Raw genomic sequence first — 16133 nt, forward strand, 5'->3', positions numbered from 1 at the left:
CCTACAGCTAGTAATATACTACACACAGTACATACCCTACAGCTAGTAATATACTACACACAGTACATATTCTACAACTAGTAATATACTACACACAGTACATATCCTACAGCTAGTAACATACCACACAGTACATATCCTACAGCTAGTAATATACTACACACAGTGCATATCCTACAGCTAGTAACATACCACACAGTACATATCCTACAGCTAGTAATATACTACACACAGTGCATATCCTACAGCTAGTAATATACTACACACAGTACATACCCTACAGCTAGTTATATACTACACAGTGCATATCATACAGCTAGTAACATACTACACACAGTACATACCCTACAGCTAGTAATATACTACACACAGTACATATCTTACAGCTAGTAATATACTACACACAGTACATATCCTACAGCTAGTTATATACTACACACAGTACATATCCTACAGCTATAATAATAATAATAATAATTTTTATTTATATAGCGCCAACATATTCCGCAGCGCTTTACAAATTATAGAGGGGACTTGTACATACAATAGACATTACAGCATAACAGAAATACAGTTCAAAACAGATACCAAGAGGAGTGAGGGCCCTGCTCGTAAGCTTACATACTATGAGGAAAAGGGGAGACACGAGAGGTGGATGGTAACAATTGCTATAGTTATTCGGACCAGCCATAGTGTAAGGCTTGGGTGTTCATGTAAAGCTGCATGAACCAGTTAATTAATTTTTTTTTTTATTTTTTTTTTAATATAGGCCACACAGGGATTGTTAGGTTAATGCATTGAGGCGGTAGGCCAGTCTGAACAAATGAGTTTTTAGGGCACGCTTAAAACTGTGGGGATTGGGGATTAATCGTATTATCCTAGGTAGTGCATTCCAAAGAATCGGCGCAGCACGTGTAAAGTCTTGGAGACGGGAGTGGGAGGTTCTGATTATTGAGGATGCTAACCTGAGGTCATCAGCGGAGCGGAGGGCACGGGTAGGGTGGTAGACTGAGACCAGAGAGGAGATGTAGGGTGGTGCTGAGCCATGGAGTGCTTTGTGGATGAGGGTAGTAGTTTTGTACTGGATTCTTGAGTGGATGGGTAACCAGTGTAATGACTGGCACAAGGTAGAGGCATCGGTGTAACGGTTGGTGAGGAATATGATCCTGGCAGCAGCATTCAGGACAGATTGGAGCGGGGAGAGTTTGGTAAGAGGGAGGCCGATTAGTAGAGAGTTACAATAGTCCAGACGAGAATGAATAAGTGAAACAGTAAGAGTTTTTGCAGAGTCGAAAGTAAGAAAAGGGCGAATTCTAGAAATGTTTTTGAGATGCAGGTAAGAAGAGCGAGCCAGTGATCGGATGTGGGGGGTGAATGAAAGGTCAGAATCAAGGATGACCCCAAGGCAGCGGGCATGTTGCTTTGGAGTAATGGTGGAACCGCAAACGGAGATGGCAATGTCAGGCAAAGGTAGGTTAGTAGAGGGAGAAAACACGAGGAGTTCAGTTTTTGACAGGTTTAGTTTCAGATAGAGGGAGGACATGATGCTAGAGACAGCGGTAAGACAATCACTGGTGTTTTCTAATAAGGCAGGCGTGAGATCAGGAGAAGAAGTGTATAGTTGGGTGTCGTCAGCATAGAGATGGTACTGGAAGCCAAATCTACTGATTGTTTGTCCAATAGGGGCAGTATACAAAGAGAAGAGGAGGGGGCCTAGGACTGATCCTTGAGGAACCCCAACAGTAAGGGGAAGGTGAGAGGAGGAGGAACCAGCGAAACATACAGTGAAGGATCGGTCAGAGAGATAGGAGGAGAACCAGGAGAGAACGGTGTCCTTGAGGCCGATGGAGCGGAGCATAGTGAGGAGGAGCTGATGATCCACAGTATCAAATGCTGCAGAGAGATCCAAGAGAATTAGCATGGAGTAGTGACCATTAGATTTAGCTGTTAGTAGGTCATTAGAGACTTTAGTGAGGGCAGTTTCAGTAGAGTGTAAAGAGCGGAAACCAGATTGAAGAGGGTCGAGAAGAGAGTTATCTGAGAGATAGCGGGTAAGACGGGAGTGGACCAGGCGTTCGAGGAGTTTAGAGATGAAGGGAAGATTAGAGACAGGTCTATAATTAGCGGCACAGTTTTGGTCGAGGGATGGTTTTTTAAGTAATGGATGTATGATGGCATGCTTAAATGAGGAGGGAAAAATACCGGAAGTGAGGGAAAGGTTGAATATTTTTGTTAGGTGAGAGGTGACAGCCGGGGAAAGGGACTGGAGGAAATGTGACGGAATGGGGTCACTGGTGCAAGTGGTCGGGCGAGAAGATGCAAGGAGCCTGCTTACTTCTTCTTCTGTAACTGGTTCAAAGTCAGAGAGTGAACTAGATGCAGTGGGGGAGGGAGGACAGTGCATGGTATGAAGAGATTGGGAGATGATTTCCTGTCGAATATGGTCAATTTTTTCTTTGAAGTAATTGGCCAGATTGTCAGCACGGAGATCCGTGGTTGGGGCCTGCGCTCTTGGGTTGAGTAGGGACTGGAACGTGTCAAAGAGACGTTTAGGGTTATTGGACAGGGAGGTGATGAGGGTGTTGAAGTAGGTTTGTTTGGAGAGGTGAAGGGCAGAATTGTATGTCTTTAGCATGAACTTATAATGGATGAAATCTTCGGGTAGATTATATTTTCTCCACAGACGTTCTGCGCACCTGGAGCACCGCTGCAGGAAACGTGTTTGCAGCGTGTGCCACGGTTGTTGCCGTCTGTGCCGAGTTCTTTTATGTATAGGAGGAGCAGCTTCATCCAGGGCACTTTGCAGGGTTTCATTGTAATGCTTCAGAGCAGAATCAGGACATGAGATGGAGGAGATTGGGGCCAATGAGGACTGCAAGTTCTTCATAAGTTCCTGGGTCTTAATGGCCTGTATGTTTCTATAAGTGTGGAAAGTGGGGGTGACCTGAGCGGGATGGCAGTTCTTGATAGAGAATGAAAGAAGGTGGTGGTCAGAGAGTGGGAGAGGGGAGTTTGTGAAATCATCCACTGAGCAAAGCCGGGAGAAGACCAAGTCAAGGGAGTTTCCATCTTCATGTGTTGGCGAGTTAGTATGCTGCGAGAGGCCGAAAGAGGAGGTTAGAGCCAAAAGGTGAGAAGCAGATGGGGAGAGGGGAGAGGCAATAGGGATGTTGAAATCACCCATGATAAGGGTGGGGGTGTCACAGGAAAGAAAGTGTGGAAGCCAGGTGGCAAAGTGATCCAGGAACTGATGAGAGGGGCCGGGAGGACGATACACCACCACCACTCGCATGGAGAAGGGGACGTAGAGTCTGACCACATGGACCTCAAAGGAAGGGAAGACAAGTGAGGGTACTTGGGGGATAACTTGGAAAGTACATTTTGGTGAAAGGAGCAGACCAACGCCTCCACCTGCTCTGTTGTCCGATCTTGGGGTATGAGAAAAGTGTAGTGCACCATATGAAAGAGCAGCAGCAGCGGTGGTGTCTGACTGCTGGATCCAGGTTTCAGTAAGAGCCAGGAGATTAAGAGAATTAGAAAGGAAGAAGTCATGGATGAAGGAGAGTTTATTACACACAGAGCGAGAATTCCAAAGGGCACAATTCAAAGAGACAGAAGGCATGCAGGGAATATTAATAAGGTTAGAGGGGTTTCTGGGTGTAGCAATTGGGAGGTTTGACTGGCTATAACATGGGGGGCCGGGGTTTGGAGAGATGTCTCCAGCAACTAGGAGGAGGAGGATCGAAAGAGTGAGCAGATGGTTAAGTGATTTGTGAGAGCGTCTCTTGTGTTGGATGGTGGGACTGAATGGATCTGCGCTGCTAAGCAATGTGAACAGAGCATGAGTGCTATACATAGGAGAGGCAAGGACAGAGGGGCCGATATGGATGGAGTGTAGAGAGTTAATGCAAGGGCGGTGAATGTGAGTGAATGCAGCAGCCAGGATATAGAATATGCAGATAAATATGGTGAGTATTTGTGTTGTTTCAAGTGAATAGGGAATAGATTTAGATTGTCTTACCTGTCTCCTGCCCTGTCTAACTGCCATGTTATAACTGCCGAGTACTTAGAAAAAAAAGTACTTTGAATAAAAAATACACGAATAACAGTGCACGAATGCACCCCTGCATGAATGCTTCCCCAAGCTAAGTCTACATTTATAGAAGGCTAGCCCTTAGATCTTCCTATTTTTTTTTTTTTTTTTTGTGTTAAAGCTCGTTAGCAATCAATCAAACTCAGTTGAGACAACAGGACACAATAAATGTAGTGATCAGATAAACAAATGTCCAGGTCTACATGGATCATAGACCACTTTGAAACAGTTATGTGATCTCTCTGAGTAAGGACATGCAAAGTCAGAATAAATATCTATAAACACAAAAAATGCATAATAGGATGACTAACATATATAGATATATGCAGGATTCAATGCCGAAGATAGAATGACTCAGATACCATTCAAGCTGCTTGCTGTCAGGGACTGGAGCAATAGACATGCAGGATATTTCAGCTCAGAGAATGAATGATCTGTTTACCATTCAAGCTGCTTGCTGTCAGGGACTGGAGCAATAGACATGCAGGATATTTCAGCTCAGAGAATGAATGATCTGTTTACCATTCAAGCTGCTTGCTGTCAGGGACTGGAGCAATAGACATGCAGGATATTTCAGCTCAGAGAATGAATGATCTGTTTACCATTCAAGCTGCTTGCTGTCAGGGACTGGAGCAATAGACATGCAGGATATTTCAGCTCAGAGAATGAATGATCTGTTTACCATTCAAGCTGCTTGCTGTCAGGGACTGGAGCAATAGACATGCAGGATATTTCAGCTCAGAGAATGAATGATCTGTTTACCATTCAAGCTGCTTGCTGTCAGGGACTGGAGCAATAGACATGCAGGATATTTCAGCTCAGAGAATGAATGATCTGTTTACCATTCAAGCTGCTTGCTGTCAGGGACTGGAGCAATAGACATGCAGGATATTTCAGCTCAGAGAATGAATGATCTGTTTACCATTCAAGCTGCTTGCTGTCAGGGACTGGAGCAATAGACATGCAGGATATTTCAGCTCAGAGAATGAATGATCTGTTTACCATTCAAGCTGCTTGCTGTCAGGGACTGGAGCAATAGACATGCAGGATATTTCAGCTCAGAGAATGAATGATCTGTTTACCATTCAAGCTGCTTGCTGTCAGGGACTGGAGCAATAGCTAGTAACATACCACACAGTACATATCCTACAGCTAGTAATATACTACACACAGTACATATCCTACATCTAGTAATATACTACACACAGTACATACCATACAGCTAGTAATATACTACACACAGTACATATCCTACAGCTAGTAACATACTACACACAGTACATACCCTACAGCTAGTAATATACTACACACAGTACATAACCTACAGCTAGTAATATACTACACACAGTACATGAGCTACAGCTAGTAATATACTACACACAGTACATATCCTGCAGCTAGTAATATACTACACACAGTACATACCCTACAGCTAGTAATATACTACACACAGTACATATCCTACAGCTAGTAATATACTACACACAGTACATACCCTACAGCTAGTAATATACTACACACAGTACATATCCTACAGCTAGTAATATACTACACACAGTACATATCCTACAGCTAATAACATACCACACAGTACATATCCTACAGCTAGTAATATACTACACACAGTGCATATCCTACAGCTAGTAACATACCACACAGTACATATCCTACAGCTAGTAATATACTACACACAGTGCATATCCTACAGCTAGTAATATACTACACACAGTACATAACCTACAGCTAGTAATATACTACACACAGTACATATCCTACAGCTAGTTATATACTACACACAGTACATGAGCTACAGCTAGTAATATACTACACACAGTACATATCTTACAGCTAGTTATATACTACACACAGTACATATCCTACAGCTAGTAACATACCACACAGTACATATCCTACATCTAGTAATATACTACACACAGTGCATATCCTACAGCTAGTAATATACTACACACAGTACATAACCTACAGCTAGTAATATACTACACACAGTACATATCCTACAGCTAGTTATATACTACACACAGTACATGAGCTACAGCTAGTAATATACTACACACAGTACATATCCTACAGCTAGTTATATACTACACACAGTACATATCCTACAGCTAGTAACATACCACACAGTACATATCCTACAGCTAGTAATATACTACACACAGTGCATATCCTACAGCTAGTAATATACTACACACAGTACATATCCTACAGCTAGTAATATACTACACACAGTATATATCCTACAGCTAGTAATATACCACACAGTACATATCCTACAGCTAGTAATATACTACACACAGTGCATATCCTACAGCTAGTAACATACCACACAGTACATATCCTACAGCTAGTAATATACTACACACAGTGCATATCCTACAGCTAGTAATATACTACACACAGTACATAACCTACAGCTAGTAATATACTACACACAGTACATATCCTACAGCTAGTAATATACTACACACAGTACATACCCTACAGCTAGTAATATACTACACACAGTACATATCCTACAGCTAGTAACATACTACACACAGTACATACCCTACAGCTAGTAATATACTACACACAGTACATATCCTACAGCTAGTTATATACTACACACAGTACATGAGCTACAGCTAGTAATATACTACACACAGTACATATCCTACAGCTAGTTATATACTACACACAGTACATGAAATACAGCTAGTAATATACTACACACAGTGCATATCCTACAGCTAGTAATATACTACAACACAGTACACAACCTACAGTTAGTAATATACTACACACAGTACATGAAATACAGCTAGTAATATACTACACACAGTACATATCCTACAGCTAGTTATATACTACACACAGTATATAACCTACAGCTAGTAATATACTACACACAGTACATAACCTACAGCTAGTTATATACTACACACAGTACATGAGCTACAGCTAGTAATATACTACACACAGTACATGAGCTACAGCTAGTAATATACTACACACAGTGCATATCCTACAGCTAGTAACATACTACACACAGTACATATCCTACAGCTAGTTATATACTACACACAGTACATAACCTACAGCTAGTAATATACTACACACAGTACATATCCTACAGCTAGTTATATACTACACACAGTACATGAGCTACAGCTAGTAATATACTACACACAGTGCATATCCTACAGCTAGTAACATACCACACAGTACATATCCTACAGCTAGTAATATACTACACACAGTGCATATCCTACAGCTAGTAATATACTACACACAGTACATAACCTACAGCTAGAGTTGAGCGACCTTGACCTTTTTAGAGTCGAGCCGGGTTTCGCGAAACCCGACTATCTCAAAAGTCGGGTCGAGTGAAATCGGCCGATTATGACGTAAAGTCGGGATCGACCGAAACACGAAACCCAATGCAAGTCAATGGGGCAGCATAGTCGGCAGTGAGTTGAGGCCAGGAAAACACCTAGAGTGCCCATTTTAATGTCAAAACCATCCATTCTTCTTAATGAAGCTTGTCAAGCGTAATTTACCTTATAATAATTGGAAGGCATTTGAAATTGGGGGTCATTTGGCTAAAGTTGTGTGGGGTAGGGCTGGTTCAAGTAATTAGTGGGCCCAGGAAATCTGGACCACGTCACGGCAGTGGAGCAGGGAGAGGTAAGTATTTCAACTTTGCAAGTGCTGTGATCCTGAGCAAGCAGGGGGGGCCCACTTGTTGGCATTGGCACTGGCACAGGGCCCCTCAAAGTACAGTGGTGTGTTTGCACGGCGGGGGCGCCTCCCACCGGCAGCAACACTTTTGCGTACTATGAGAGGCCCTGTGCCAGTGACGTCGCCAACTAGTATTCCTCCCCCCACCTGATGAAGGAACCTGCACTTTCATCTGCACCTTCCTCTTTGTCCCCGTGTAAGGTGGTATGGTATGCGGGAAGAGCAACCTGACTTTCAGCAGGGTCACAATGTTGTTGTGTAGCATGCACGGGGAATGTTGCGTTATGGGTCAATGTACCAGCAGACTCATCTATCACTGGCTGGGCAATGGGCACGATGAAGTGGAAACACAGATATAGGCCCAAAGAATAAAGTGGGCTAAATGCAGTTCAAAATTGGTAACACAGGAATAACCAGGGGGCATTGCAGTGGAGGACAACTGGAATGAGAGGCTGACACAGAGAGTAGGGCCAAATCAGTAAGTAGTCGAAATGCAGTTCAAAATTGGCAACCGTAGTAAACAGGCGGCACAGCTTTGTTCAGTGGAGGAGAACAGCAAGGAGTGGCAGACACCGATAGTAGGCCCCAACCCAACTAGTAGGCCAAATGCAGTCTAACATTAACAACTACTTAACGAGAGCCTGAAAATGGAATTTCAGGACAGGAAACCAGGAGAACAGCAAGGAGTGGCAGACACCGATAGTAGGCCCCAAACCAACTAGTACGCCAAATGCAGTTGTTCCATTTAACCACAATTTAATGAGAGCCTGAAGATAGAAGCTCAGGAAAGGCAACCTGGGGAACACCTTGGAGTGTAACACACCCTCTCTCTCCACCCCATACCCATTTTATAGGCCTAATGCAGTGTACTTTTCTACAACTACTAAACGAGAGTCGGAAGACCGAAGCAATGGCAAGGAAACCTGGGGAACACCTTGGAGTGTAACACACCATCTCTCTCCACCCCATACCCAATTTGTAGGCCTAATGCAGTGTAGTTTCCAAGAACTACTAAACGAGAGCCGGAAGATCGAAGCTCAGGAAAGGCAACCTGGGGAACACCTTGGAGTGTAACACACCCTCTCTCTACACCCCATACCCAATTTGAAGGCCTAATGCAGTGTAGTTTCCAAGAACTACTAAACGAGAGCCGGAAGATCGAAGCTCAGGAAAGGCAACCTGGGGAACACCTTGGAGTGTAACACAACGTCTCTCTACACCACGGAATGGCTGATTCTTAGGAAGGAAGGCTGTTGGAAATAAGCATTGCGCGTCCGAGGGTGATTATATTCTTATTAGGTATATACTCACCCTCGGACGCGCCCTGCTTCTTTATTTGGAATGAATGTTTATTTGCAATGTGGTGTTGACTTTCTCTATTATTTTGGTAATTAATGATTTTATTATTTTCATTGTTTTGCATCTTCTCGGCAATAATATAAAGAAGACGCGACAGGACAACACTCGGTGGATGCCATATGTGTGTTTTCAATTGAAAAAACCTTTCAGTTAACTACTTGCAGGAGAAAGTAATTGTAGCTGGTGGCCATTTTTAGTACTGTACCAGATTTTAGTTGTGTGTTTGTTTTTAATGTTAAAATGTCTGCATTTGATATCTCACCAGTATTTTCTTTTTTATAAGCAAAATACTTTTTTTTTTATTTTATGATGTTGGTTCAAGGGGTACACGGGCAGCAGTAGACAGGTCAGTGGAGGCCTAGTGGAAGGAGGGACCGCAGACAGGCTTCGAAGCCCTAACATAATAAATTGGGCTGCCTGTAGGCAATTTAAAATTGGTTCCAGGGGAACACGGGCAGCAGTAGACAGGTCAGTGGAGGCCTAGAGGAAGGAGGGACCGCAGATGCGCCAATGTTTCCCCCATACCAAATTTGTAGGCCTAATGCAGTGTAGTTTCCAACAACTACTAAACGAGAGCCGGAATATCGAAGCTCAGGAAAGGCAACCTGGGGAACACCTTGGAGTGTAACACACCCTCTCTCTACACCCCATACCCAATTTGAAGGCCTAATGCAGTGTAGTTTCCAAGAACTACTAAACGAGAGCCGGAAGATCGAAGCTCAGGAAAGGCAACCTGGGGAACACCTTGGAGTGTAACACACCCTCTCTCTACACCCCATACCCAATTTGAAGGCCTAATGCAGTGTAGTTTCCAAGAACTACTAAACGAGAGCCGGAAGATCGAAGCTCAGGAAAGGCAACCTGGGGAACACCTTGGAGTGGAACACACCATCTCTCTACACCCCATACCCAATTTGAAGGCCTAATGCAGCGTAGTTTCCAACAACTACTAAACGAAAGCCGGAAGATCGAAGCTCAGGAAAGGCAACCTGGGGAACACCTTGGAGTGGAACACACCATCTCTCTACACCCCATACCCAATTTGAAGGCCTAATGCAGCGTAGTTTCCAACAACTACTAAACGAGAGCCGGAAGATCGAAGCTCAGGAAAGGCAACCTGGGGAACACCTTGGAGTGTAACACAACGTCTCTCTACACCACGGAAGGGCTGATTCTTAGGAAGGAAGGCTGTTGGAAATAAGCATTGCGCGTCCGAGGGTGATTATATTCTTATTAGGTATATACTCACCCTCGGACGCGCCCTGCTTCTTTATTTGGAATGAATGTTTATTTGCAATGTGGTGTTGACTTTCTCTATTATTTTGGTAATTAATGATTTTATTATTTTCATTGTTTTGCATCTTCTCGGCAATAATATAAAGAAGACGCGACAGGACAACACTCGGTGGATGCCATATGTGTGTTTTCAATTGAAAAAACCTTTCAGTTAACTACTTGCAGGAGAAAGTAATTGTAGCTGGTGGCCATTTTTAGTACTGTACCAGATTTTAGTTGTGTGTTTGTTTTTAATGTTAAAATGTCTGCATTTGATATCTCTCCAGTATTTTCTTTTTTGTAAGCAAAATACTTATTTTTATATTTTCTGATGTTGGTTCCAGGGGTACACGGGCAGCAGTGCCCTGGTCAGTGTAGTAGTAGTTGAAAGAATGGACCGCAGACAGGCATCGAAGGCCTAAAATAAAAAAATTGGGCTGGCTGTAGGCAATTTTAAATTGGTTCCAGGGGTACACGGGCAGCAGTGGTGTGGTCAGTGGAGGCCTAGTGGAAGGAGTGACCGCAGACAGGCATCGAAGGCCTAAAATAATAACACATGGCTGTAGGCAATTTTAAATTGGTTCCAGGGGTACACGGGCAGCAGTGACCTGGTCAGTGTAGTAGTAGTTGAAAGAATGGACCGCAGACAGGCATCGAAGGCCTAAAATAAAAAAATTGGGCTGGCTGTAGGCAATTTTAAATTGGTTCCAGGGGTACACGGGCAGCAGTGGTGTGGTCAGTGGAGGCCTAGTGGAAGGAGTGACCGCAGACAGGCATCGAAGGCCTAAAATAATAACACATGTCTGTAGGCAATTTTAAATTGGTTCCAGGGGTACACGGGCAGCAGTGACCTGGTCAGTGTAGTAGTAGTTGAAAGAATGGACCGCAGACAGGCATCGAAGGCCTAAAATAATAACACATGGCTGTAGGCAATTTTAAATTGGTTCCAGGGGTACACGGGCAGCAGTGACCTGGTCAGTGTAGTAGTAGTTGAAAGAATGGACCGCAGACAGGCATCGAAGGCCTAAAATAAAAAAATTGGGCTGGCTGTAGGCAATTTTAAATTGGTTCCAGGGGTACACGGGCAGCAGTGGTGTGGTCAGTGGAGGCCTAGTGGAAGGAGTGACCGCAGACAGGCATCGAAGGCCTAAAATAATAACACATGGCTGTAGGCAATTTTAAATTGGTTCCAGGGGTACACGGGCAGCAGTGACCTGGTCAGTGTAGTAGTAGTTGAAAGAATGGACCGCAGACAGGCATCGAAGGCCTAAAATAAAAAAATTGGGCTGGCTGTAGGCAATTTTAAATTGGTTCCAGGGGTACACGGGCAGCAGTGGTGTGGTCAGTGGAGGCCTAGTGGAAGGAGTGACCGCAGACAGGCATCGAAGGCCTAAAATAATAACACATGGCTGTAGGCAATTTTAAATTGGTTCCAGGGGTACACGGGCAGCAGTGGTGTGGTCAGTGGAGGCCTAGTGGAAGGAGTGACCACAGACAGGCATCGAAGGCCTAACATAACAAAAATGTCAATACAATGGTATTGTCAGTGGCAGGCATTGAAGGATGTCAGCGCATAGACTAAACATTGGTGGAGCTGTGAGATAATTTTGCAAGTGGTAGAGCACTGTTTGAGCTGGGGTGGGGGGAAACTGTCTTGTGGCCGGCGGTACAGGCCCAGGGCCCCTCATATTACAACGGTGTGTCTGACGTTGGGTGCGCACCACCACCGCCAGAGACACTTTATTGTACTAGGAGGGACCCAGTGGCAGTGCCGTCGACCAAAAGCGGGCTCACCCACCTCTTCAGACAAACTGCACTCTCACGGGTGCTGTCGCCAAGTGTCGATACCACGGCCCCGTGTGGGGAGTTTGGCCATTTAGTGAGGTGTAAACATGTCGTATGCTGGACAATCAGGTGCTGAAAATTACGAGATTGGAAAAGGCATTCAGAATAGTCCACAGGCAAGACCTTTTCATAGGAAAGCTAGGTGTCAGCCGGGCAAGGTGGGGCAAAAGATTTCGAAATCCAGTTGTGGTTCATTTTAATGAAGGTTAGATCATCTACATTTTGGGTAGCCAGACGAGTCCTTTTTTCTGTTAGTATTGAACCTGCAGCACTGAATACTCTTTCTGATAGGACACTAGCTGCCGGGCAAGCAAGCTCCTGCAATGCATATTCTGCCAATTCTGGCCAGGTGTCTAATTTTGATGCCCAGTAATCAAATGGGAATAACGGTTGAGGGAGAACATCGATAAGGGATGAAAAATAGTTTGTAACCATACTGGACAAATGTTGTCTCCTGTCACTTTGAATTGATGCTGCAGTACCTGTCCTGTCTGCGGTCATAGCAAAATCACTCCACAACCTGGTCAGAAAACCCCTCTGGCCAACGCCACTTCTGATTTCTGCCCCTCTAACTCCTCTGGTCTGCTGGCCCCTGCAGCTCGTGTGAGAACGATCACGGGCGCTGTGTGCAGGGAATGCCAGAAGCAAACGGTCAACAAGAGTTGATTGTTTGGTTGCTAATATTAGTTCCAAGTTCTCATGTGGCATTATATTTTGCAATTTGCCTTTATAGCGAGGATCAAGGAGGCAGGCCAACCAGTAATCGTCATCATTCATCATTTTAGTTATGCGTGTGTCCCTTTTGAGGATACGTAAGGCATAATCCGCCATGTGGGCCAAAGTTCCAGTTCTCAAATCTGCGGTTGTGCTTGGTTGAGGGGCAGTTTCAGGCAAATCCACGTCACTTGTGTCCCTCCAAAAACCAGAACCCGGCCTTGCCGCGCCACCAATTTCCAGTGGCCCCGGAAAAGCTTCCTCATTAAAAATATAATCATCCCCATCATCCTCCTCGTCCTCCTCCTCCTCTTCGCCCGCTACTTCGTCCTGTACACTGCCCTGGCCAGACAATGGCTGACTGTCATCAAGGCTTTCCTCTTCCTCAGCTGCAGACGCCTGATCCTTTATGTGCGTCAAACTTTGCATCAGCAGACGCATTAGGGGGATGCTCATGCTTATTATGGCGTTGTCTGCACTAACCAGCCGTGTGCATTCCTCAAAACACTGAAGGACTTGACACATGTCTTGAATCTTCGACCACTGCACACCTGACAACTCCATGTCTGCCATCCTACTGCCTGCCCGTGTATGTGTATCCTCCCACAAAAACATAACAGCCTGCCTCTGTTCACACAGTCTCTGAAGCATGTGCAGTGTTGAGTTCCACCTTGTTGCAACGTGTATGATTAGGCGATGCTGGGGAAGGTTCAAAGAATGCTGATAGGTCTGCATACGGCTGGAGTGTACGGGCGAACGGCGGATATGTGAGCAAAGTCCACGCACTTTGAGGAGCAGGTCGGATAACCCCGGATAACTTTTCAGGAAGCACTGCACCACCAGGTTTAAGGTGTGAGCCAGGCAAGGAATGTGTTTCAGTTGGGAAAGGGAGATGGCAGCCATGAAATTCCTTCCGTTATCACTCACTACCTTGCCTGCCTCAAGATCTACAGTGCCCAGCCACGACTGCGTTTCTTTCTGCAAGAACTCGGACAGAACTTCCGCGGTGTGTCTGTTGTCGCCCAAACACTTCATAGCCAATACAGCCTGCTGACGTTTGCCAGTAGCTGCCCCATAATGGGAGACCTGGTGTGCAACAGTGGCAGCTGCGGATGGAGTGGTTGTGCGACTGCGGTCTGTGGACGAGCTCTCGCTTCTGCAGGAGGACGAAGAGGAGGAGGAGGGGGTGCGAACGGCTACAGCCAATTGTTTCCTAGACCGTGGGCTAGGCAGAACTGTCCCAAACTTGCTGTCCCCTGTGGACCCTGCATCCACCACATTTAACCAGTGTGCCGTGATGGACACGTAACGTCCCTGGCCATGCCTACTGGTCCATGCATCTGTTGTCAGGTGCACCTTTGTGCTCACAGATTGCCTGAGTGCATGGACGATGCGCTCTTTAACATGCTGGTGGAGGGCTGGGATGGCTTTTCTGGAAAAAAAGTGTCGACTGGGTAGCTCGTAGCGTGGTACAGCGTAGTCCATCAGGGCTTTGAAAGCTTCGCTTTCAACTAACCGGTAGGGCATCATCTCTAACGAGATTAGTCTAGCTATGTGTGCGTTCAAACCCTGTGTACGCGGATGCGAGGCTAAGTACTTCCTTTTTCTAACCATAGTCTCATGTAGGGTGAGCTGGACTGGAGAGCTGGAGATCGTGGAACTAGCGGGGGTGCCGGTGGACATGGCAGACTGAGAGACGGTGGGAGATGGTATTGTTGCCACCGGTGCCCTAGATGCAGTGTTTCCTACTACGAAACTGGTGATTCCCTGACCCTGACGGCTTTGGCCTGGCAAAGAAACCTGCACAGATACTGCAGGTGGTGCGGAAAATGGTGGCCCTACACTGCCGGAAGGGATGTTGCGTTGCTGACTAGCTTCATTGGCCGAGGGTGCTACAACCTTAAGGGACGTTTGGTAGTTAGTCCAGGCTTGCAAATGCATGGTGGTTAAATGTCTATGCATGCAACTTGTATTGAGACTTTTCAGATTCTGTCCTCTGCTTAAGGTAGTTGAACATTTTTGACAGATGACTTTGCGCTGATCAATTGGATGTTGTTTAAAAAAATGCCAGACTGCACTCTTTCTAGCATCGGATACCTTTTCAGGCATTGCAGACTGAGCTTTAACCGGATGGCCACGCTGTCCTCCAACAGGTTTTAGCTTTGCCACGCGTTTTGGGCAAGATACGGGCCCGGCAGATGGAACCTGTTGCGATGTTGATGCCTGCTGCGGCCCCTCCTCCTCCGCTTCAGAACTGCTGCCGCCTGCACCCTGTTCCCCCAATGGCTGCCAATCGGGGTCAAGAACTGGGTCATCTATTACCTCTTCTTGTAGCTCGTGTGCAACTTCGTCTGTGTCACCGTGGCGGTCGGTGGTATAGCGTTCGTGATGGGGCAACATAGTCTCATCAGGGTCTGATTCTTGATCAGCACCCTGCGATGGCAATGTTGTGGTCTGAGTCAAAGGACCAGGATAGTAGTCTGGCTGTGGCTGTGCATCAGTGCACTCCATGTCAGATTCAACTTGTAATGGGCATGGACTGTTAACTGCTTCACTTTCTAAGCCAGGGACGGTATGTGTAAAGAGCTCCATGGAGTAACCCGTTGTGTCGCCTGCTGCATTCTTCTCTGTTGTTGTTTTTGCTGAAGAGGACAAGGAAGCGACTTGTCCCTGACCGTGAACATCCACTAACGACGCGCTGCTTTGACATTTACCAGTTTCACGAGAGGAGGCAAAAGAGCTAGAGGCTGAGTCAGCAAGATAAGCCAAAACTTGCTCTTGCTGCTCCGGCTTTAAAAGCGGTTTTCCTACTCCCAGAAAAGGGAGCGTTCGAGGCCTTGTGTAGCCAGACGACGAACCTGGCTCCACAGCTCCAGACTTAGGTGCAATATTTTTTTTCCCACGACCAGCTGATGCTCCACCACTACCACTACCCTCATTACCAGCTGACCATGAACGCCCCCGGCCACGACCTCTTCCACCATACTTCCTCATTGTTTTAAAAACGTTACCAAACGAACGGTATTTGTTGCTGTCACACAACTTACACGGTGAGCTATAACTTCAGTATGATTTAGCTACCCCTTTACAGGTGGGTGAGACCACA

This window comes from Ranitomeya imitator, chromosome 4 (assembly GCF_032444005.1).
Source record: "Ranitomeya imitator isolate aRanImi1 chromosome 4, aRanImi1.pri, whole genome shotgun sequence".
NCBI classification, from domain to species: Eukaryota; Metazoa; Chordata; class Amphibia; order Anura; family Dendrobatidae; genus Ranitomeya; species Ranitomeya imitator.